The sequence below is a fragment of the Chiloscyllium plagiosum genome, unplaced genomic scaffold (assembly GCF_037043375.1).
Source record: "Chiloscyllium plagiosum isolate Xiang-an unplaced genomic scaffold, Cpla_swu_hap1 HiC_scaffold_30, whole genome shotgun sequence".
Lineage (NCBI taxonomy): Eukaryota > Metazoa > Chordata > Chondrichthyes > Orectolobiformes > Hemiscylliidae > Chiloscyllium > Chiloscyllium plagiosum.
In genome coordinates, this window is record NW_028270168.1 from 47,272,435 (window position 1) to 47,294,839 (window position 22,405).

A 22,405-nucleotide genomic window follows, 5' to 3' on the forward strand; every position below is an offset into this window, starting at 1 on the left:
GATCCCTTTCTAAACCAAAACCTTCTGCAAAACTGTAGCACTGGGAGGGTACCTCATGCCTTTGTAGATGCTGCTACCTTCCTGCACACCCTGGGCCTCTGCTACCCATTGGCTGAAAGCTGCCCTGTGCCACATGTCTCAGGTCTGTGATAAATTCTGAAGACAGGCAATTGATTCTCTTGAGTTCTGATGTCCTTTCCCAGACTCTGCGGTGGAGGGTGGGATTAGTGGTGCTCTTGTGTGGCTGCAGCTCTGCAGTCCAGTAATAGTCGACACATTCTCTGTTTCTGACCGGCACAAACAAGTCCATGGGTCCTGGGTACATATCAACCCCCACAACTCTCCCTGCCATCTGCGGGAGGCACAGATAAGCAGAGAAATCTTTTCATGTGATGAAAATTGAGACCAATGGAAATCCTGGGGGAGGTGCTGTATGTGTTGGTCACTTGGCTTATCAGGAAGTGCAAATGGCAGTGTCAATTCTGTGACAACCTCTTATGTGACTGTGAGTTTAAAGCCCACTCAAAGACCTGAACCCCTTAACGGGCCTGGTGCTTCAGAAGCTGATGAGAATTTCTGGAAATAGCACAACATCTTCATATCTCTTCTACATTTACTCATGCTATGTGAATTGCATTCAACATGTTACACTTGGTTCAACCTGCACCATCTTGGCTTTCAGTCCGAACATTTTTCATCAGTGTTACATCAAGCAATGATACTGCGGGAGTGCTAAATGCCAGAGGTGCCATCTTTCAGAGGAAACATTTAAAAAAATGCCCTACCCGGCCTTGCAGTTGCATGTAAAGTATCTTAACTACTTGAAGAACCAGGGAGTTCATGTAGAGTCCTGGAAAATAGTTATTCCTCAAACATCCTCATTGAAAACAGATGATCTTCTCATTATGGGACCTTGTTACCACATTTTCCAGCATTACAACAACATCTACATTTCAAAAATACTTCCTTGGCTGCAGCACTCTTTCTGGACGTGACAATGAGTGTTTTATAAATGGAAGCCCTTTCACTTTCTTATCTTTAACAGTGCCAAATGTCAACTGTAGAAGTCCAGGCCCTGAGGGACTGCTCCTAATAAAAGCAGTGCTCCTATCTGAAGAAACCATTCAGCTTCAGAAGGATCGGAAGAGATTTACCAGGATGCTGCCAGGTATGGAAGGTGTGAGTTATAAAGGAAGGCTGAATGGGCTGGGATTTTTTTTCACTGGAGTGTGGAAGGTTGAGAGGCGATCTTATTGAAGTTGATAAAATAATAAGGGGTATGGATAGAGTTAACAGTGGTTGTCTTTTCCCAGGGATGGAGGATTTCAAGACTCGGGGGTACATTTTTAAAGTTAGAGGAGAGAGATTTAAAAAAAGACATGGGGGCAAAACGTTTACCCAGAGGGTGGTTCACGTATGGAATGAACTTCCTGAGGAAATAGTAGATTTAGTGTAATTAGAAAGTTTAAAAGATATTGGGGTAAGTACATAAATAGGAACGGTTTCAGCAGGCAGGTGAAATGGGTTTAATTTGGGATTATAGTCCCAGACTGGTTGGATCGAAGGGTCTGTTTTCGTGCTGCATGACTCTATGATTCTAAACGTTCATTCAAAGGAGTTTTGGACTCCAATTCTAACAGAGCAGCAGTGGCTCTAGGACATTGTTGGTCTCCTATTCAGCAGGTCAATTTGCTGGGACAGATTAGAACAGGCTTTCCATTCTGAGGGATAGCCACTGCAAGAGTAGTAATGCCTTCCATGTTCGAGGGTCTGGTATCTCCAATGGTACAGTGCAAGATTCCAGTCTGGTCACCTGGGAAATCTACTGGTAACATCATGGGTTCCTATCCAGTGGCCCAGGAGCTCAGCTGATCGATTCAGTAGATTCCCATATTGGCCCAGATTTAAATCCCAGTTCAAGATTATTCCAACCTCAGTTCCCTTTATGGATAAAGGCTAGTGTCAATTCCCACTCCTGACTATGGAATGTCAGAGACTGACATTGTAGAGCATTGAGAGCTCACTGCGGAAGAATAGCACACCTCAGGGCTGTATACTTTCTACAGGCAGATCAGTGAAACCTTATCTCAACATCAATCAATTACTATTTCCACATTAACCCCCTGCCTCCTCTATTTATTGACCAGGACGAGATCTCCAGTACCAGGAACTTTGGCTATTGGCATTTGGTTCTGGGGAAACATGGGCTGACATTCCATTACAGCACAGAGAGAGTGTGGTCATATCAGTGGTGCTGATTTTTGGATGAGATGTTCCCCTCTAGGACAGATATAAACAATTCCAGCACAGCACCTATTCACACAACAACTGTCTCGGGCTCTTTATGTACAGATTGACTGCTGCATTTCTGACATTACAACACAAGCTCCTTTTCAACAACTGCAGTCAGGTTCCATTGTTCACCATAAGACCATACATTGTTGGAGAAAGTGTAGGCCATTCAGCCCATCAAGTCTGCTCCACCATTCAATGGCTGATCTGATCATCTTCAACTCAGTTTTCCTGCCTTTACCCTACAACCCTTGAATCCTTTACTGATTGAAAATCTCAGTCTTGAATATATTTAATGACCCAGCCACAACAGCCCTCTGCAATAAAGAATGCCACAGATTCACTACCCTCTGAGAGAGCAAAGTCCTTCTCATCTCACTCTTCAAGTGAAATTATTCCCTCTGCTCCTTGAGTCTCACACAAAGGAAAACAATCTCTTTGCATCCATCCTGCCAGGTTCTGTAAGAACCTTAATAAAGTCCCTCATATTCTAATGCATTCCAATGAAACAGAACCTATCTACTCAATCTCTCTGATAAGACAGTCCCTCCGTACCCAGTATCAGCCAAGTGAACATTCTCTGAACTGTCTGCAATGCCAGAATACCTGTCCTTAGATAAGGAGCCCAAACTGTTCACAGTACAGGGCGATCTCCATTTCCGCGGAATTGTTTTCCGAGGTTTCAGTTACCCGCGGTTTACTGTGGCCTGAACATATTACAGGGAACCTTCTGGAACTAGGGACCAGTAGGCTGCTGGGAAGGTAAATTCCCCATTGAAATGAATGGGTTCGGTCCTATCTGCGGTAGGTCTTGGAACGTACCCCCCACAGGTATGGGAGGACTATTGTATTCCAGCTGTGGTCTGACCAGTGTCTTGTAGAGTTTTAGTAAAACTTCCCTTCTTTTGTAATCCATTCCCATTGAAATAAAGGCCAACATTCGATGTGCCTTCTCTATTACTTGCTGACCTTAGGTGCTAGGAGAAAGTGAGGACTGCAGATGCTGGAGATCAGAGTCGAGAGTGTGGTGCTGGAAAGGAGCAGGAGAATCGACGTTTCAGGCATAAGCCCTTGACCTTGGATGCTAGCTTTTTGTGATTTATGGATGAAGACTCCCAAATCCCTCTGTTCCATAGATTTCTCCATTTAAATAATATTCAGTTCCTGTATTCTTCCTAGCAAAGTGCATCATTTCACATTTTCCCACATTATATTCCATCTACCAAGTTAATCCTCTCTCAGTTAGCCTGTTTATACCCTCTGCAAACGCTTTAGTGTCGTCCGCACCACTTGCCTTCCCATCTATTTTTGTGTCATCTGTTAACTTGGCGATAGTGCAGTCACTTTCCTCATCCGAGTCATTAATAAATACTGTAAATAATTGTGGTCCCAGCACTGATCCCTGACTACAAATCACCATCCTGAAAATACTTCCTTTACCCCAACTCTCTGTCTTCATTCAGCTAGCTCCACAAGGATTACTCCACAACTACCTGATGAAGGATCAGCGCTCTGAAAGCTAGTGCTTCCAAATAAACCTGTTGGACTGTAACCTGGTGTTGTGTGATTTTTAACTTAGTTCTGAAAACCTTACAAATAGTGATTTCCAAAAATGCACAGTCTACACTTACTACTCCAGGAAAGCAGATTTATTTTAATTTTCTTTAAAACTGCAGACATGCATTAAGGGAGGTGGTGGCCTAACAGTATTATCACTGGACTGTTAATCCAGCAACCTAGATAATGTTCGAGGGACCTGGGCTTGAATCCTGCCACGGCAGATGGTGGAATTTGAATTCAATACAAGTCTGGAAGTCAGAGTCCAATGTCAATCAGGAAGCCATTGTCAAAGGTTGGTGAAATCTATCAGGTCCATTAATGTCCTTTACCTGATCTGCTCAACATGTGACTCCAGGCCCACGGCAATGTGATTGACTCTTAATTGCCCTCTGGGCATTTAGGAATGAGCAATAAATGCTGGCCTAGCCAGTGATTCCCTCATCTTGTAAATTAATTTTTTTTTAGACCTTTATTGAACCTTAGCAAGCAAATTTGCTAAAGGTGGACACACAAAATGGCTGCTGTCGTGGTACTATGCCTTTAAGAGCAATGTATTCTGTGCTGTTTCTTTTGCAGGGAGGTGTTGCCTCAGTGGTTCCAGAATGTCTGCTTCAGACAGGCAGTTGGTACATACCTTTTGAGTTCTCTCCAAATCCCTTTCTTTGTTATTTGTATTTTAACTACAATGTTTAAATAAATTGTGTACTACTTAACATTGAGTAGTCTGACCAGTCACATTGCATCTGGAACACAGCACCTCATATTTGCCTTTAAAATAAGAAAAACTTAAATTCTGGGCTACCTCCTTAAAATATTTTGAGAGGGTCTGGTCTGGTCCATAACACTGGACTTTACTGTACTTCACATGCTGTTAGGGTGGCACGGTAGCTCAGTGGTTAGCACTGCTGCCTCACAGAGCCGCGAACCCAGGTTCGATTCCCGCCTCGGGCGACTGTCTGTGTGAAGTTTGCACATTCTCCCTGTGTCTGTGTGGGTTTCCTCCAGGTGCTCCGGTTTCCTCCCACAGTCCAAAGATGTACAGGTCAGGTGAATTGGCCATGCTAAATTGTCTGTAGTGTTCAAGGATGTGTAGGTTAGGTGCATTAGTCAGGGGTAAATGTAGAGTAATAGGGGAGGGGTCTGGGTGGGTTACTGTTTGGAGGGTCAGTGTGGACTTGTTGGGCCCAAGGGCCTGTTTCCACACTGTAGGGATTCTGTGATGCTCAATCACGACAATGCCCTGAGCTCAGGAAAAGTGCAAGAAAAATGGGACCAGATTCCATCTGTTGCTGTGGCATATGGGGAAGCTGAGAGAAGGGCAGCCTCCTGTATATCCCTTTAACTGGGTAAAGGTGGATCCAAAATGCAGCAAGAAAATAATCATATAAAAGGCAAACGAATGGCATCTAACACAGAAGAGGGAGGGGTTAACAGCGCATTGTAACACTTGTGTGCTGCTGTTACTGCAGTCTATTTTGGGTATAAATTTCAATTGACTGTTCAGAGGCCCAAGGCTAATTAATGCTTTGGGTGGGTTGTATGGTGATTGTAACGAAGTTGGCCAGGTGGACCTCAGAGAAACATGAGTTCCCCGATTAGGGCTGTTAACCTGGTCCAACTCGAGAGCCCTGGCTGACAGTTAAGAACAGGAGTGTCTGACATCCTGTTCACACTGACAGGTAGCTCTCAAGGAGCTGGATCAGTGACAAAGACTGTCTAGGTGGTAAATAAAGGGTGACTTGGTGATGGGATACCGGTCTCAGTGGAGTTCTTTCAAGTTGTGGTTCGATGTGCTCCTGGCATCTGAGCAATGTCCTGTGCCTCAGACGAATAGGGAGAGAGTGGCAGCTGCTGTCCCTGGATTATCACACATTGTGACATTGGCTGAAATTCTCCCTCTCAGTGAGCAAGGCCTTCTTCACCTTGCACACAAGGCCCAATGTCTCTGGTCCAGGTTGTATGTGTTATGATGGTCATTTAGAGAGAGAGAGAGAGAGAGAGAGGAAAGCACCAGTGAAGGGATTAGCCACTCACAGCATCTCGATGAATCAGAAGCTATTGTCTGTGCTGCCTTTCGGGACCCGTCATGGGGCTTTTCAGCGACTGTAGCACAAACAATCCTTTCATTCCCGTGACAATCAGAAGCAGAGCAGCCTCCTCACCCCTCCCCCAGCTGCTTTATACAAGGCCTCATGCTCCATTGAGCATGTCAATTGTAATCTTCTGATGGACGCCATCAAAAGAATGGTTCCGGTGGCAGTGTTTACGCAGCCTCAGTGTGACTCACTGCCTCTACTTCATAAATTGCAACCATCTCTTTGTGCGTCTATATTCTCTTCTTCTTAAAGCACTGCTCACAGTGCCCAGGATTACCCAGGAATGCAGAGAGAGAGCAAGAAACAAAGACACAGCCCCTGATTTCTTGTAGAGTCATTGGGACACAACAGGGAAACAGATCCTTCGGCCCAACTCATCCATGCTGACCAGCTTTCCTGAACTGAACTAGACCCATTTGCCCATGTTTGGTACATATCCCTCTAAACCTTTCCTATTCATGCATCTGTTCAAATGTCTTTTTAATGCTGTAATTGTACCAGCCTCCACCACTTTCTCTGGCAGCTTGTTCCATACACGCACCACCCTCTGTGTAAAAAAGTTGCCCCTTAAGTTCCATTTAAATCTTTCCCCTCTCACCTTAAACCTATGCCCTCTAGTTTTGGACTCCCCTACTCTGGGAAAAAGACCTTGGCTTTTCACCTTATGTATATCTTTTATGATTTTATAAACTGCTATAAGGTCACCCCTCAGTCTCCTACAGTCCAGTGAGAAAACTTCCAGTCTCGGTAACTTCCTTGTAAATCTTTCTTACACCCTTTCCAGTATACTAACATCCTTCCTTCAGCAGGGTGGCCCGAATTGAACGCAGCCACCAACATGACATCCCAACTCCTGTACTGAATGTTCTGACCAATGAAAGCAAATGTGCTAAATGTCTCCTTCACCACCCTGTCGACCTGTGACACCACTTCCCACTCCAGTCTCCTTTTCACTCACCACCAACAATCGTGAAAACCCCAGAGACTTCATTGTCAATCAAAACAGCTACTTCAGCCACTTCCCTCACTTCCACTCACCTAACAACAACAATTTATATACGTATCATGTTTTTAATACTGGGGCAAGTCCCAAAATATCCCACTGGAAATTCATAGAGTGAAACATTGCGCTGAGCCACATGATGAGCTATTAGGTCAGATGACCAAAAACGTGGTCAAAGAGGCAGGTTGGCTGAAATGTGAGGTTCAGACCAGGAGAGGGTTAGGAAAGGAATTCTAGAGTTTAATGCTTTGACAACTGCCAACTGGTGTCGTAACAATTAGATCCAGGGATGTTCGCGAGGCCTGAAGCAGGTGAGTACAGGAATCATGGAGCATTGTGGGATTTGAGAAGGTAGGGAGGGGTAAGGCCACAAGGGAGTTTCTAAATAAGGATTTTAAAATCAAAACATTTCTTGACTGGGAGTTTAGTGATTGGAATGAGGTCAGCCAGGTGGACCTCATAGAATATGAGTTCCTTGATTGGGGCTGTTAATCTGGGCCAATCAGGGAGCCTTGGCTGACAGACCTAAACAGGAGTGTCAGGGAGTTTGCTCACTGTAGAAGCTGGCTCTGTGCTCGCTGGGCCAGTCTCATGCTCAATACATGTGTCAATAAAGGGTGACTTGGTGACAGGCCTGTGTGGAGATATTTCAGGGGGAAATCATTGTGAATAATAAGCTCAGCGTAAAGTGTGGCGTGATACAAGTCGAGGCAAAGCTAGGTAGAATGTGAGGAACAGTCAGCAGGGTTTTGGATTAGTCAAGTTCAGATGTAACAAATGCATGATTGAGGGTTTCGGCAGTAGTTGGGGTAAGACAGGATCAATGTTATTGAGGTAGAAATAACCATATTGAGTGATGGTGCAAATATGTGATTGGCAGCTCATCAAAAGATCAATTATGACACCGAGTTTGTGATTAGACTAATTCAATCTCAGACTGTTACTGGGGAGACGGAAGGTTTAGTTAGCTCAGGATTAGAGTTTGGTTTAGGGACCCAAAAACAATAACTTCATTCTTCCTAATGTTTACTTGGAGGAAACTTCTGTACATCCAGTACTGGAGGTCAATGAAGCAATTCAATAACTTAGTAATGGGGGAGGTGTTTAGAGAGGCAGTGATTAGGTACAGATTGGTGTCATTGGTGTATATGTGGAAACATATACTGCGTTTTGCAAGAGGCAGCATGTAGCTGAGAAATAGGATGGAGACTAAGTTAGTTCATTCGGGGCTTAAGAGCTGTATTTTATCCTTCTTTTGCAATGAAATGTTAAGAGAGAGGATCCGATTGCATGACTCAGAGCCAATAAAGTAAACAGTTTGTGAGGTCTTTTGAAAGTTATAATAATAGAAGCAGCCTGAATGGGTGGACATGACTTGGAGGAGCCGGTGTTGGATTGGGGTGGCCAAAGTTAAAAATCACACAACACCAGGTTATAGTCCAACAGGTTTCTTTGGAAGCACTAGCTTTCAGAGCGTCGCTCCTTCATCAGGTGGTTGTGGAGGTTAAGATCATGCTCACAGAATTTATAGCCAAAGGAGTCAAGTGTGATGGAGATGTGATACAGTAAATAATCTTAGATTAAAACTTACACCTTTTGTAATGGGATATGCAGGTTTCTGTTCTTTGATGTGTAAACCCCAGAACTTCTTTTAAATTACATTCTCAAGATAGCTCAGCTTTTTAAACAATAGGTGCGAAGTCTGTCTGTGTCACAATGCTATGTCAGACTGAATGGATGGAGTCAAGCTCCTACAGAAACAGGATCTTTTTTAGCTTTAACATTCAGTCGCAATTGCTGGGATCATGAAGCTGGATGTGATGCTCCTGTTCCTCTCTGTTACAGCTAAAAGCTGGGGTTCACTTCCTGCTACTAGAATTGCATGTGAGACAATCTATTTTACTGAATTTGCCTTTGTCAAAGATTTATTTATGGTATGTTACTATATTGGAACAGTTACTGTTTTGTAGTTAAATAATCTATTATTCTGTTAAATTTTCCAATAGAGTTAAAGTTATTCCAATTCTCTCCTCTATTTAACTACAGTGTATGAATAAAGTGTGTTTTGCTTCAAAACGGTCAGTTTGACCAATCAAATTGCATCTGGAACACAACACCTGGCATTTGCCTTTAAAATAAGAAAGGATTAGTATCTAGGCTTTGTTCTTCAGATATTATGAGGATTGGTCTGATCCATAACACACCAGAGGGAATGCTGAAAGATATGCAGGTGAGGCGAATTGGCCATGCTAAATTGTCCATAGTGTTCAGGGATGTGTGAGTTAGGTACATTAGTCAGATTCAGGGGTTAATGCAGAGTAATTCATTCGGGGAATGGGTCTTCATGGAATCATCATGGGATATCATAGAAAGCCTACAGTGCAGAAACAGGCTATTTGGCCCAGCAAGTCCACACCAACCCTCCAAAGAGTGAATTACTGTTTGAAGAGTTGGTGTGGACTTGTTGGGCCAAATGGCCCGTTTCCACACTGTAGGGATTCTATGATATCCTGTGATGATGATATGAGGAGAAGTCATTGATATGCTGAGATGGATAAGAGTAGAACCAGGTGTGACCCCAGTCCCATCCAACTAGATAACAGTGGAGACGTGTTGGGGAATGATGGTGTCTAAGGTTTCAGAGAGCTTGAGGAGAATGAACAGGGAACATTTCTCTTCATCACACTCACACAGAATGTCATGTGTATCTTTGATGACAGCTTTCTAGAGGTTGGGCCAGGACGGACACCTGATTAAAGGAATTCAAAAATGGAATTACAGGAAAGAAACAGGAAAAGATTTGGGAGCTGACAACATATTAAAGAGGAATGGAGTACTGCAAATGGACAGGGGATTGTAATGATATAAGGGGTCGAGGACTGCAAGTTTGAGGGGAGGGCGATGGTGTCAGAAGGCAACATGAAACAATCTCAGCTAATATTAGGAACGGTGAGGCAAGTGCAAGATCAGCAGCTTAGTAGTAATCTCCTCACATCCTACAAATCTCTGTATATGCTACTCTTACTAAACGTTGGTATCTGAAGGCTCCCTGATATTAATCGCTCTACCTTTGATGGCAATGCTTTCAGCTATCGATACCTAAACTCTGGAATTCACTCCCTGAATCCCCAGCTGCTGCTGTCTTTCTCTACCAGTCTATCCACTCTCATTCTTTAAGATGCTCCGAAAAACTTACTACCTTGACAAAGCCGTCAATCATCTACCCTAAAACCTCCCAGGTTCAGTATCAGATTTTACTCGATAAAATTATTTGGGATGTTTCATTTACAGAGACTATCTATTGCTTGAGAGGAACTTAATGCAAGGGGATTGTCATAGTTCCCTTTGCTACTCTGTGAAACCAAAAACATCAAACACTCCCAGGACGGGGTCAACACAGGATTAGATACAGAGTAATGCTCCCTCTAAATTGTCTCCATCAAACACCCCAAGTCTGGGCTAGTTACAGAGGAGAGCTACATCTACACTGTCCCCAGGACAGCTAAAGCATGTGGTGAGATACAGATTAAAGCTCCATCTACACTGTCCCCATCAAACATTCCCAAGACAGCGACAGCAAGGGGTTAGATACAAAGTAATGCTCCCTCTACACTTTTGCACTGAAAGTAATGCTCCTCTGCACAGCTCCATCATCACTCCGAGGGCAGGAATAGCACACAGTTAGATACAGAATAAAGCTCCATCTGCATTGTCCCAACAAACACTCCCAGGAAACATACAGAACAAGTAAAGCTCTCTCTACACTGTCCCCATTGAACACCCTCACATTGATACCATGTATGATGACAGTCTGCACTTAAATATTTGACTGGCATTTCCCCTTTAATAGATGTGATATCAGACACTTAATGTTTACTGTTTACAGGGGTTCCCACTGCATTCTCTGTGAGACCTTCTGCCTTGAAGTAAAATCAGACAGTATTAACTTCATTATAAATAAACTTCTTAAAACTTCAGGGTAAACCTCAGTCATAGTCCAATCATATGATATAACACGGGTTAAATAAAGACAGAATAAAGTTTTCTCTGCACTGCCATGTCATGTACAGTTAGCATACTTTACAACAATAACTTACATTTTTACGTCTTTAATGTGCCCCCAAGGCATTTCACTGGTGTGCAACAAAACAAAATTTGACACCAAGCTACATGAGGAGACTTTAGCTCAGTCAGAGGGCAGGGCTTTCACTATCTTTGATCTTCATAATCTCAGAATAAGGGGTTACCCACATAAGACAGAGCTGAAGAGGGATCTCTTTTTTTTCAGAGTCATAGAACAGGGAAACAGACCCTTCAGAATCTGTGAAATTCTTTACCATAAAGGGCTATAGAAGCTGTTCAGTATATTCAAAGCTGACAGATTTTAATGAAGGGCTATTGGGGAAAAGGCAGGAAAGTGGATTTGAAGGTTATAAGATTAACCAGATCCTTATAAATGGCAGACTCGATGGGCTGAATGGCCTATTTCTGCTCCTATAATTTATGTTTTTATTGCCTTCACACTCTGTTGCCACTGTGCCAGGCCTGTCTTTCTCTTCACTTGCTCAACAGCCTCCCTCTGTGTCTGCCTTGCCATGCTTCAGGTATTGAGGCCCTCATCAATGCCTTCTTTCATAGAATCTCTACAGTGTGGAAAGAGGCCATTGAGTCCTCACCAACCTCTTGAAGAACATCCCTCCAGACCCAGATCCAGTTCCTCACCTTATCCCCTGCAATCCCACAACTTTGTGAGGGGCAGACCCAAGTGTCTTATACTATTCGTGTGGGGCTGAATCTTTCCTAACCCCTCCTCCACTCACTCCTGCGCTATGGGATCAGTCAGTGCCCCTCTCTACAGAACCCTCCAAATGAACAAATGTCCTTGCCACCCATAAGGATGTTTACATTGATATAGCAGCCCTGACAGCAACCTTGCCAAGGAAACAATAACATCGTCCCCATTAACAAGGCTGCTTTGCCTGGCTAATCCTTCCATCAGCTGTCCTGCTCAAACCGCAAGGGTGGTAGTGTGGTTCATCTTACCCAGTCTGCCTCCTTCCTCCTCTCGCAGGTATCTTACCTTCTTTCACCCTTACGGCCTCTCATTTCAAATCCTCCGTCTCTGTAGTCCACCCATGTATAGTTACAGGTTCCTCACCAAGATACTTTCCTCATACTTAACCCCCAGCAGCATCCTTGGTGTCTTCAGCTTCCAGTTCACCTCATCGTAAGAACACAAGGTCTAGGAGCAGGAGTAGGCCGTCTGACCCTTCGAGCCTGCTCCACCATTCAATAAGATCATGGTTGATCTTTTCGTGGACTCAGCTCCACTTACCCGCCCTCTCACCGTATCCCTTAATTCCTTTATTTTTAAAAAAAAATCCACCTTAGCTTTAAAAGCGTTTACTAAAGTAGCATCAACTACCTCAATGGGCAAGGAATTCCACAGATTCACAACCCTCTGGGTGAAGAAGTTCCTTCACAATTCAGTCCTAAATCTGCTCCCCCTAATCTTGAGGCTATGCCCTCTTGTCCTAGCTTTACCTGCCAGTGGAAACATTCTCTCTACTTCTATCTCATCTATTCCCTTAATAATTTTAATGTTTCTATAAGATTCCCCTGCATTCTTCTGAATTTCAATAAATATAATCCCAGTCTACTCCGTCTCTCCTCATAAGCCAATCCTCTCAGCTCCTGAATCAACCCAGTGTACCTCCTCTGCTCCCCCTCCAGTGCCAGTACATCCTTTCTCAAGTAAGGAGACCAAAACTGCACACAGTACTCCAGGTATGGCCTCACCAGCACCTTGTAGAGCTGCAACATGATCCCTTTAGCAATGTAGGACAAAATTCCTTGTGCCTTCCTAATTACCTGTTGTACCTGCAGACTAACCTTCTGTGATTCAAGCACAAGGACACAGGTTCCTCTGCACAGCAGCATGCTGCAACTTATTGCCATTCATGTATTAATTTTATTGTAACTCCTACCAAAATGGATGCCTTCACATTTATTGACATTGTAATCCATCTGCCAGGCCTTTGCCCACCCACTTAAAGTATCTATGTCCCTTTGCAAAGTTTCACCCTCCCCTGCACACTTTGCTCTGCCACTCATACTTAGTAACATCTGCAATCTTTGACGCACTACACATGATCCCCAACTCCAAATCATCTATATAAATCGTAAATAGCTGCGGCCCCAACACTGATCCTTGAGGCACACCACTAGTTACTGATTGCTAACCAGAATAGCACTCATCTATCCCCATTCTTTGCTTCCTGTTAGTCAACCAATCCTCTAACAAGTACTCTCTCTCCTCTCAGTTTACTGATTTAGCATCTTGCCCGAAAGAAATTCTGTGTCTTAAGAAGTATTGACTCCATGATATCCAATCCTGTGTTTTATTTGATGGATCTCTGAAACTACATCTGCCAGGCCTCTTATCCTCCCTAAATCTCATGAAAGTGTGCTGCCCATAAAAATCGTGAAAGCTCCACTTTGACCACAAAAATGTGGAAAGCCCCAACAAGCAATACAGAGATAAGCACTGGCATATTACAGATTTTAAAGCATAAGAAAAGGAAAATATGCCAGCATAATATACTGTACAGTTTTAAACCCTTTCAGACAAGGAAAATAAGCCAGCATTGCTATAGTGAAGAATCTACTCGGGGAAGAGATTAAAATAATGCAGCAGTATTACAGAATTTAAGCAAAAAGCTTCAAGGTAAGAAGAAATGATTAATCACATTAGGAATGAAAGGCAAGAAGAATAACACTGCCTGTCAGATGTAAATTCAGACTGTGTCAAATAACACAAAGGTCTGGACATCATGGAGTAAACTGTTCTTAAAACACAGAATTTCTGCCAGGCTAGACACTAATTTAGTGGAATCAAGGGTTATGGAGATAAGGCAGGAACAGGATACTGATTAAGGACGATCAGCCATGATCATATTGAATGGTGGTGCAGGCTCGAAGGGCAGAATGGCCTACTCCTGCACCTATTGTCTATTGTCTAAATCACAAGCTGAACAAATAAATACAAAGGACAATGCATGTCAGGTCATAAAATATGGGGAGATTGTAGCACAGCGCTAATGTCATTGGATTAGTATACCAGAGGATCAGACTAAGTTATGGGGGACTTCAACAGGTGGTAGAATTTGAACTCAATTGATAATATGTGTGATATAAAGCTAGCCGCAGTAATGGTTACTATGAAACTATCCTTGATTATCACAAAAATCCATTTGGTTGACTTAGAGTCATAGACTTGTACAGCATGGAAGCAGATCCTTAAAAGAAATCTGTGATCTTCACCTGACCTGGTCAACATGTGGCTCCCGACCCTCACTCCCTCTAAACGGCACTGCCACGCAACCACTGGGAGGTTCTGCACACAGACCTGGGAGATCTGTGTGTGGAAAATAACTTAGAGAGAACATCACTCCAGATTCATAGCAATGTGGTTGACTCTTCATTACCTTTTAAGTTGTCTGGTAAGCCATTCTGTTCAAGAGTGAAATTTTATTGCTGGAACAGCACAGCAGGTCAGGCAGCATCCAGGGAACAGGAGATTCGACGTTTCGGGCACAGGCCCTTCTTCAGGAATGAGGGCCTCACTTTCTGCAGACCTCACTTTCTCCATTCTGTTCAAGACAATTAGGGATGGCTAACAAACATTGCCTTGCCAATAACATCTACATCCCATGACGAAATAACGAGAAAAGGTATAGTTACTTCTGATGAGCTTCCATAATGTTTTAAACATTACTTTGATCAAAGAACAAATAAAATTCTTGAAAGAGCAAGATTAAACTCAAGATTCAGAGAAAATTCTAAGTAATCTTATGTGGATTGGCCACGCTAAATTGCCCATAGTGTTGAAGGATGCGCAGGTTAGGTGGATTGGCCATGGGGAATTGCAGAATTACAGGGTAGGGAGGTGGGTCTGGGTGGGATGCTTGTCGGAGGCTGGGTGTGGACTCGGTGGGCCCAATGACCTGTTTCCACACTTTAGGGATTCTTTGATTGTATCCTGTTAATGGAAAACTGTGATATGGAGCTCTGAAATTAGAATTCATAAGAGACAAAATTGTTGATGGGGTTATCGAAGACTCTTTTTCAGATTATTGCATTCAGGGAAGACTTATTTTGGTGAAATCTATTCAGATCGCTGGAAGCAAAAACCGTAAAAATTCATGGAAAATCCTGCATGGAGATTGATTGTGTTTTCATAGAACAACAATAGAATACATTCAGTTTATAAGATATAAAATCCCTAAAGACATTTGTGACAAGTTAACACAAAGAGTGGCCCAGGCAGCTGGTAGTAAAGGTCAGGGTCAATGCTGCAGAGAAAGGAAACCTCACAGACACTAGCAGCGTCCACTATTTGTAAAGGTCACATACAGAAGATGTCTACAAGCAGGACAGTTATAGATCAGCACAAAGTCAATTAACTATTTATACAAATACATTATCGCAGTAGAATCACTGGTATCAGAAAGGATAGCCAATGTAGTCTTGAGCGATCCCAATTTTGACAGAATCTGTTTATATCAATGGACATCACATTGGAGCAGAGGAAGACAGTTGTGCAGTGATCATTTTGCTGTGCTACAGCTCGTGACCTTGGCTAATGCTTTGAAGATGTGAGTTTAAACCCTACCACAGCAGATGGTGGAATGTGAAATAATTATAAGCGAGCTTAATAGCAACCATGTAACCATTGTCATGAAGACTCATCCGATTCACGAGAGAAGGAAATCTGCCATCTTGACTTGGTCTGGCCTACATGTAGAATTCTAGATTGACTCAGCCACAGCTCAGTCATGATCTAATTGAATGGTAGGCATGCCTGGGTGGGATGAATGGCCTTCTCATCACTCTACATTCATAACTATCCCAAAAACATAGGAAGCCTCCAGTTGGAATTCTCCATGTAATCTGAATGATTGGGAGCCAGTTCACAGCCCGTAAGGCAGCTACATGTATGGCTCCTATTAGATTTACAGTGAGATAACCATTTTAGAAAAGGGAATCAAATATTACCAACACAGACAGAACCCTGCTAATGCATTCAAGTGCTTGCCTGGTGAGTAATGCTATATCTCTGACACGGATCCTCATTACAACCCAGCTCACACACACTGAAGGGTTTATTTCCACTGTTTAAATCCAACAGAACACATAACGAGATTTCAGGCAAGAAAGAATAACACAACAGTGTTCCAGGATCACTGATCAAACCAAAACCTGACAAAAATCCCTTCCCATGTCAGTGGAATAAAGTAGATGGTTGAAAATATGAGTTATGATCTCTTTAAACATATTAAATTGAAATAAAAGACATTTGATTGTGTTATGCTATCCTTCAGTTTCCAGGATAAAGAATCCAGTCGTGCTCTCTTCATGAAGAAAGATTGATCAGCCTGTGGTTTACACAAATGGCCATTATTTCCCGGACCCAGACTCTCCAGCTTCCTCATGCTTTGCTCCAGATTCCTACCCATCCCCTAGCCCTATCCTAGTGCCCCCAGACATCCTTCGCCTCCCTAGGGCATATACATTGCCATTTCCCACATCCTCAGCTGATTGGCTTAGCTGGTTGATATATCGCGAGGTCCAAAGCGTATGCTGAATTCTCATGAATTCTCTTCTCCAACGCAATTGGGATCACAGGTAAGAGTGTAGGCTGCAAGTGCAGCCCGCAGTGTCTGGACAAGGATGTTGTTCTTGTTGAGCATTCAGCAAGAATGTTGCTGTCAGTGTGGCACTACGTCTATCCACAGAGAAACCAATGGCAAAAATCTAGCCACCAGGATACATGGACACCAACTAGCCACAAAAAGACATGATCCAGTCTCACTAGTATCCTTACATATGGATGAGGAAGGACACCACTTTGATTGGGACATCCATCCTAGGACAAGCCAAACAGAGACATGCACGAGAATTCCCAGAGGCATCGCATTCCAACCGGAACTCTATCAACAAACACATTGACTTGGATCCCATTCACCACCCCCTGAGGAAAAGAACAGGAAATGACACCACCATAGGAAATGACATCACTACAGGAAATGACATTACCAACCCAAGGTAACCCAAACATATAAATAGAAAGTGGGCTACACCACCAGTGCTTCATCTGGAGGCTCACTGAAGATGTGACCTAGTATGGTGACAAAACGTCTGAAAACGAACCTTCCAGCTCAGCGAACAAACCTACATCCAGAACCACAACATGAGCTACAAATCTTCTCAAAACCTGCTAAGAGAAACCAGTGTTTATCTTTTATTAGAGCATTTGTGGATGGGTTAATCACAAACATATTTGACCATTCTTCAACATTCTTCCTGTATTTGAGATACAGCTTACAGAATTAAACATTCAACACCCATGCACTTTGCCCTTCCACCCACACATCCATCATAACACCTTGGGAAGAGTGTCTTGGTTACACCAATGAGTGCAGCTCAAAGCAATGTAACACTATGCGTCCAATTGCAGACCTACTCCTGTCTTGCTGGGTTGTGTTCAACAGTTAGCAACTAAATTAGTCTTTCCATTTCTTTTTCATCGATTTCCTCTTGGTTCTCCAAAAGGATTGATCCCTAGTGGGGGCAACAGCTTCACACCATTCACACGCACGCACGTACGTATGCATCTGAACCAAAGCTGATTTTCACTCCCTTAACTCTCGGAGTTGAAGACAAATACAGGTCTTCATACAAAGAGGAGCAGCATTCAGTGTCTTAAGTCCACAATTCAGAAAGCTCATTACTCCACATTCCCACACTGAGTCATAGAGTCATACATGCTTCAGTCCAACTCGTTCATGCCAACCAACTTCCCCAAACTAAACTAGTCCCACTTGCCTGCATTTGGCTCATATCCCTCTACATCCTTTCTATTCATGTACCTGTCCAAATATCTTTTAAATGTTGAAACTGAACTCACTTCTACTACTTCCTCTGGCAGTTCATTCCATGTACGAACCACTGACTGCGCAAAAAAGCTACCCCTCGGGTCCCTTTTAAATCTTTCTCCTCGCACCTTAAACCTCTGACCTTTAGCTTTGAACTCCTCCACCCTTGGGAAAAGACCTTTGCTCTTCTATTCCCCTTGTGATTTTGTAAATGTCTATAAGGTCATCCCACAGCCTCCTTCACTCTAGTGAGAAGTTTACAAATGGTAGATGTTTTAAATTACTGGTCACTGCTAGTGTCCAGTGACCTATCTCGCCTCTCCTTATAACTCAAACCCTCCAGACCCAGTAACGTTGTTGTAAATCTTTTCTGGATCCTCTCCAGTTTAATAATATCCTTCCCATAACAGGGTGACCAGAATTGTGCACAGTTAACCCTGACAATCTTTCACCCCTTTACTTATCTAGAATCGACCACCCTATGCCTTAAAAATATTCAGTCTCCGCTTTTGACGAAAAGTTCCAAAAGACTTAAGACTCTTTGTGAAAAAAAACTTCTCCTAATCTCTGTCTTAAATGGTCAGTCCTGATTTTTAAACAGTTGTCCCTAGTTTTAGATTCTTTCACCCTCTCCACATCTACCATTGATATGTTTCAATCAAGATGCCTCTCACTCAGAGAAATTCCAGCAGGTATAAGTCTGGCCTGTTCAACCTTTCCTCTTAAAACATCCCAGGGATTATTCTGGCCAAGATTCCCACCTCAGGCGATTCTTTGTGTGTAGTTTGCACATTCTCCCCGTGTCTGCGCGGGTTTCCTCCGGGTGTTCCGGTTTCCTCCCACAATCCAAAAATGTGCAGGTTAGATGAATTGGCCATGCTAAATTGTCCGTAGTGTTAGGTAAGGGGTAAATGTAGGGGAATGGGTCTGGGTGGGTTACGCTTCAGCGGGTCGGTGTGGACTTGTTGGGCCGAAGGGCCTGTTTCCACACTGTAGGGAATCTAATCTAATCTAATCTAATTCTCTGAACCATTTCTGATATACTTGCTTCCTTTCTTAAATAAGGAGCACAGTGCACAGTACTTCAGCCATGATCTCACCTGTATAACTGAAGCATTACTTCCTTATTTTCATAATTAACTCCCTTCACAATAACATTCCATTAGCTTCCTAATTACCTGTTGTACCTAGACAGTAACTTTTTTCCAATTCATGCACCAAGACAACCAAATCCCTCTGCATCTCAGAGCTCTGTCAACTCTCACTATTTAGATTACATTAGATTCTGTACAGTGTGGAAACAGACCATTTGGCCCAAAAAGTCCACACTGACCCTCCGAAGAGTAACCCACCTAGACTCATTTCCCTCTGACTAATGCACCTAACACTATGGGCAATTTAGCATGGCCAATTCACCTGACCTGCACATCTTTGGATTGTAGGAGGAAACCGGAGCACCCGGAGGAAACCCACACAGTCACGGGGAGAATGTGCAAACTCCACACAGTTACCCGAGACAGGAATCGAACCCAGCTCCCTGGTGCTGTGAGGGAGCGGTGCTAATTACTGAGCCACGATGCCACCCCTAAAAGGGATCTGAGGGGCAACGTTTTCAACAGAGAGTGGTTCATATTATAGAATCCTTACTGTGTAGAAACAGGCCATTTGGCCCAACAAGTCCACACCAACCTTACAAACAGCAACTCACCCAGACCCATTTCCCTACCCTGTTACTGTACATTTACCCCTGAGTAATGCACCTAACCTGCACATCCCTGTACACTATGGGCAAGTTCGCGTGGCCAATTTTCTTGATCTGCACATCTTTGGACTGTGGGAGGAAACCGGAGCACACCCGCACAGACACAGGGAGAATGTGCAAACTCCACACAGCCAGTCGCCAGAGACTGGAATTGAACCCGGGTCACTGCCGCTGTGAGGCAGCAGTGCTCACCACTGAGCCACCGTGCCACCCATTTAGTTGATATCCTTCTTTATTTTTATTCATTCCCAGGATGTGGTAGCTACTGGCTACACCATCTCTAATTTCCCAGAAGGCAGTTAAGAGTTAATCATATTACTGTGGGTCTGAAGTCGCATGTAGGCCAGACTGGATAAGAATAGCAGTGATAACCCCTAAAGGGGATTAATGAACCACATGGGGTTTCCCTGACATTTTTTCATGGTCATCATTAGACTCATGATTCCAGAATTTAATTGAATTCTAATTCCACCGTGGTGGGGGTTGGATTCCCAAACATTACCTGGCTCTTTGGATTAATAGTCTGGCAATTATACCAGAAGATCAGCACTGTCCTCACCAAAATGGACAACTGCACATTTTCACAACCATCCAAGCCAAGATGGGCAAATGAAATGGGGCTGGGATCTTGTGGTGCGAGAATGATACCTGGGGTCAATTATGAGGACAAGTTAAATGCACATGGGTTGAATTCTCCTGAATACAGAAGATGAAGAAGGAGACCTTACTGAAAATTTTCAAGAAGACTAAAGGACTTAAAACTATAAATAGAGACAAACTATTATCCTGGAGCTGAGATCGTCAAGGGGACATAAACTACAAAAAAAGCATTTTTCTTCACATAAAGCCATGTCAAATGTTGGAATTTATTTCCTAAATGGCTGTTAATTTTAAGAGTCAGTTGGAGTATTCAATCTGGGGTGGCCAGATTGTTTTGTCCGATGCATCAAGTTAGATAAATGGGGATTTGGACTGATCAGCCATAATGGGATGGTAGAACAGGGATGAGGGGCTGAGCGGTCTCGACTTATTCCTCTATTTGTCTGACAAATGTGGCTCTTATGCACACAGGATGCATTTCCCCAGCTATCTTTGCATGTGTTTTATAGGAAGTATTGAGTGAACTGTTTGAGCCAGTCAAAAATAAAGCCAAATAACTGACCCAGTTCAAGTAGAACAGCAGCTGCCTCAGCACATTGGGAGGAAGGCACGTTCAGACAGACTGACTGTCACCTCTGTCAAACCTCTCTAAAAAAAGGACCCTGCCTCAAATTCTCCTGGATAGTTATGGTCTCTTGGTGCGATGAGGCTGACCGCTCAATGTAGCTCGAGAGCAGATATATTATTTTGACCATCTCCAGGCTATTTCGAGTTCTCGGGGTTAGGATGATTTCCTGCCTGTCACTGACTTGCTTTCTGTACCACACAGTTCTCTGCTGCTCACTTCCAGAGAGCTGAAAGAAGTGAGTGAGTGTTTGGTCCTTTACCAGGACTCAGTGCTGCTGGACAGTAAGGGTTGAGGGAATTGGTGCTCCCACAGGAGAAACTGGGCAGAGCAAAGAGCTGGTGCAAAACAGAGTAGGGAGGACGATTGGGACAAGCAACTGGGCTCCCTTATGTTGCAAAGAAGATTGTGCTTAGCGAACCCTTACTGATCAAAAACTGAACTCTTAGTGATCAAAAACTCATGTGGGCATCACTGGCTGAGCCTGGCATTTATTGCCCATCCCTGGATGCCCATTGAGAAGGTGGTGATGAGCTGCCTTCTTGAACTGCCGCAGTCCACATTCTGTAGATTGACCCACAATGCCCTTAGGGAGGGAATTCCAGGATTTTGATCCAGAGAAAGTGAAGGAACAGCAATATATTTCCTAGTCTGGGTGGTGAGTGGCTTGGAGGGGGACCTGCACAGGGTGGTCTGCTGCCCTTGTCCTTCGAGACTGAAGTGGTCATGTGTTTGGAAGGTGCTGTCTAAGAATTTTTGTTGAATTTCTGTAGTGTATTTTGTAGCTGGTGCATACTGCTGCTACTGAAGCGTTAGTGGTGTGGGATTAGATGTTTGTGGATGTGGTGCCAACCAAATGGACTGCTTTGACCTGGATGGTTTCAACTTCTTGAGTGTTGTTGGAGCTGGACCCAAGCAGTTCCATTGTATTCCTGACTTGTGCCGTGTGGATGATGGACAGGCTCTGGTGAGTCAGGAGGTGAGTTACTTGCCACAGAATTCCTAGCCTCTGACCTGCTCTTGTAGTCACTGTACTTACACACCTAGTCAAGTTCAGTTTTTGCTCAATGGTAACCCCCAAAGATATTATTACAGAGGAAATGCAGTGATACTAATGCTATTGGACATCAAGGGGAGATATTTGAATTCTCTCTTATTGGCACAGTAATTATACACTAATAGCAGTAGTGGAATTGATAGTGGAAAGGTCAAAGATAAGTTGTCAAGATAACCTTCGTTAAAAGATGCAGGACCCAACAGCACAAAACCGAACTGAAATATGGGGAAATATTCTTTAATAGTTTGAGATTGTGTGAAAGGACTGGTGAAGGGATGGAAACCTAGACAGAAAAGGGAGAAAACGATAACATATTTATACAGAGCCTGTCAACCTCAGTACGTTAGTATTTTTGAAGTGAAGTCACTCATGTCCTACAGGACACATAGGGTGGCACGGTGGATCAGTGGTTAGCACTGTTGCCTCACAGTGCCAGGGACATGAGTTCAATTCCAGCCTCAGGTGACTGTCTG

The 22,405-nt window shown here is 43.5% G+C and overlaps 1 protein-coding gene across 3 annotated transcripts in view; it reads right to left on the reverse strand.

The window, feature by feature from the left end:
• The window catches only part of map7d1a (MAP7 domain containing 1a), a 260,340-nt gene that overhangs the window by 215,095 nt on the left and 22,840 nt on the right, over window positions 1-22,405 (reverse strand). The gene's annotated exons all lie outside the window — the stretch shown is intronic.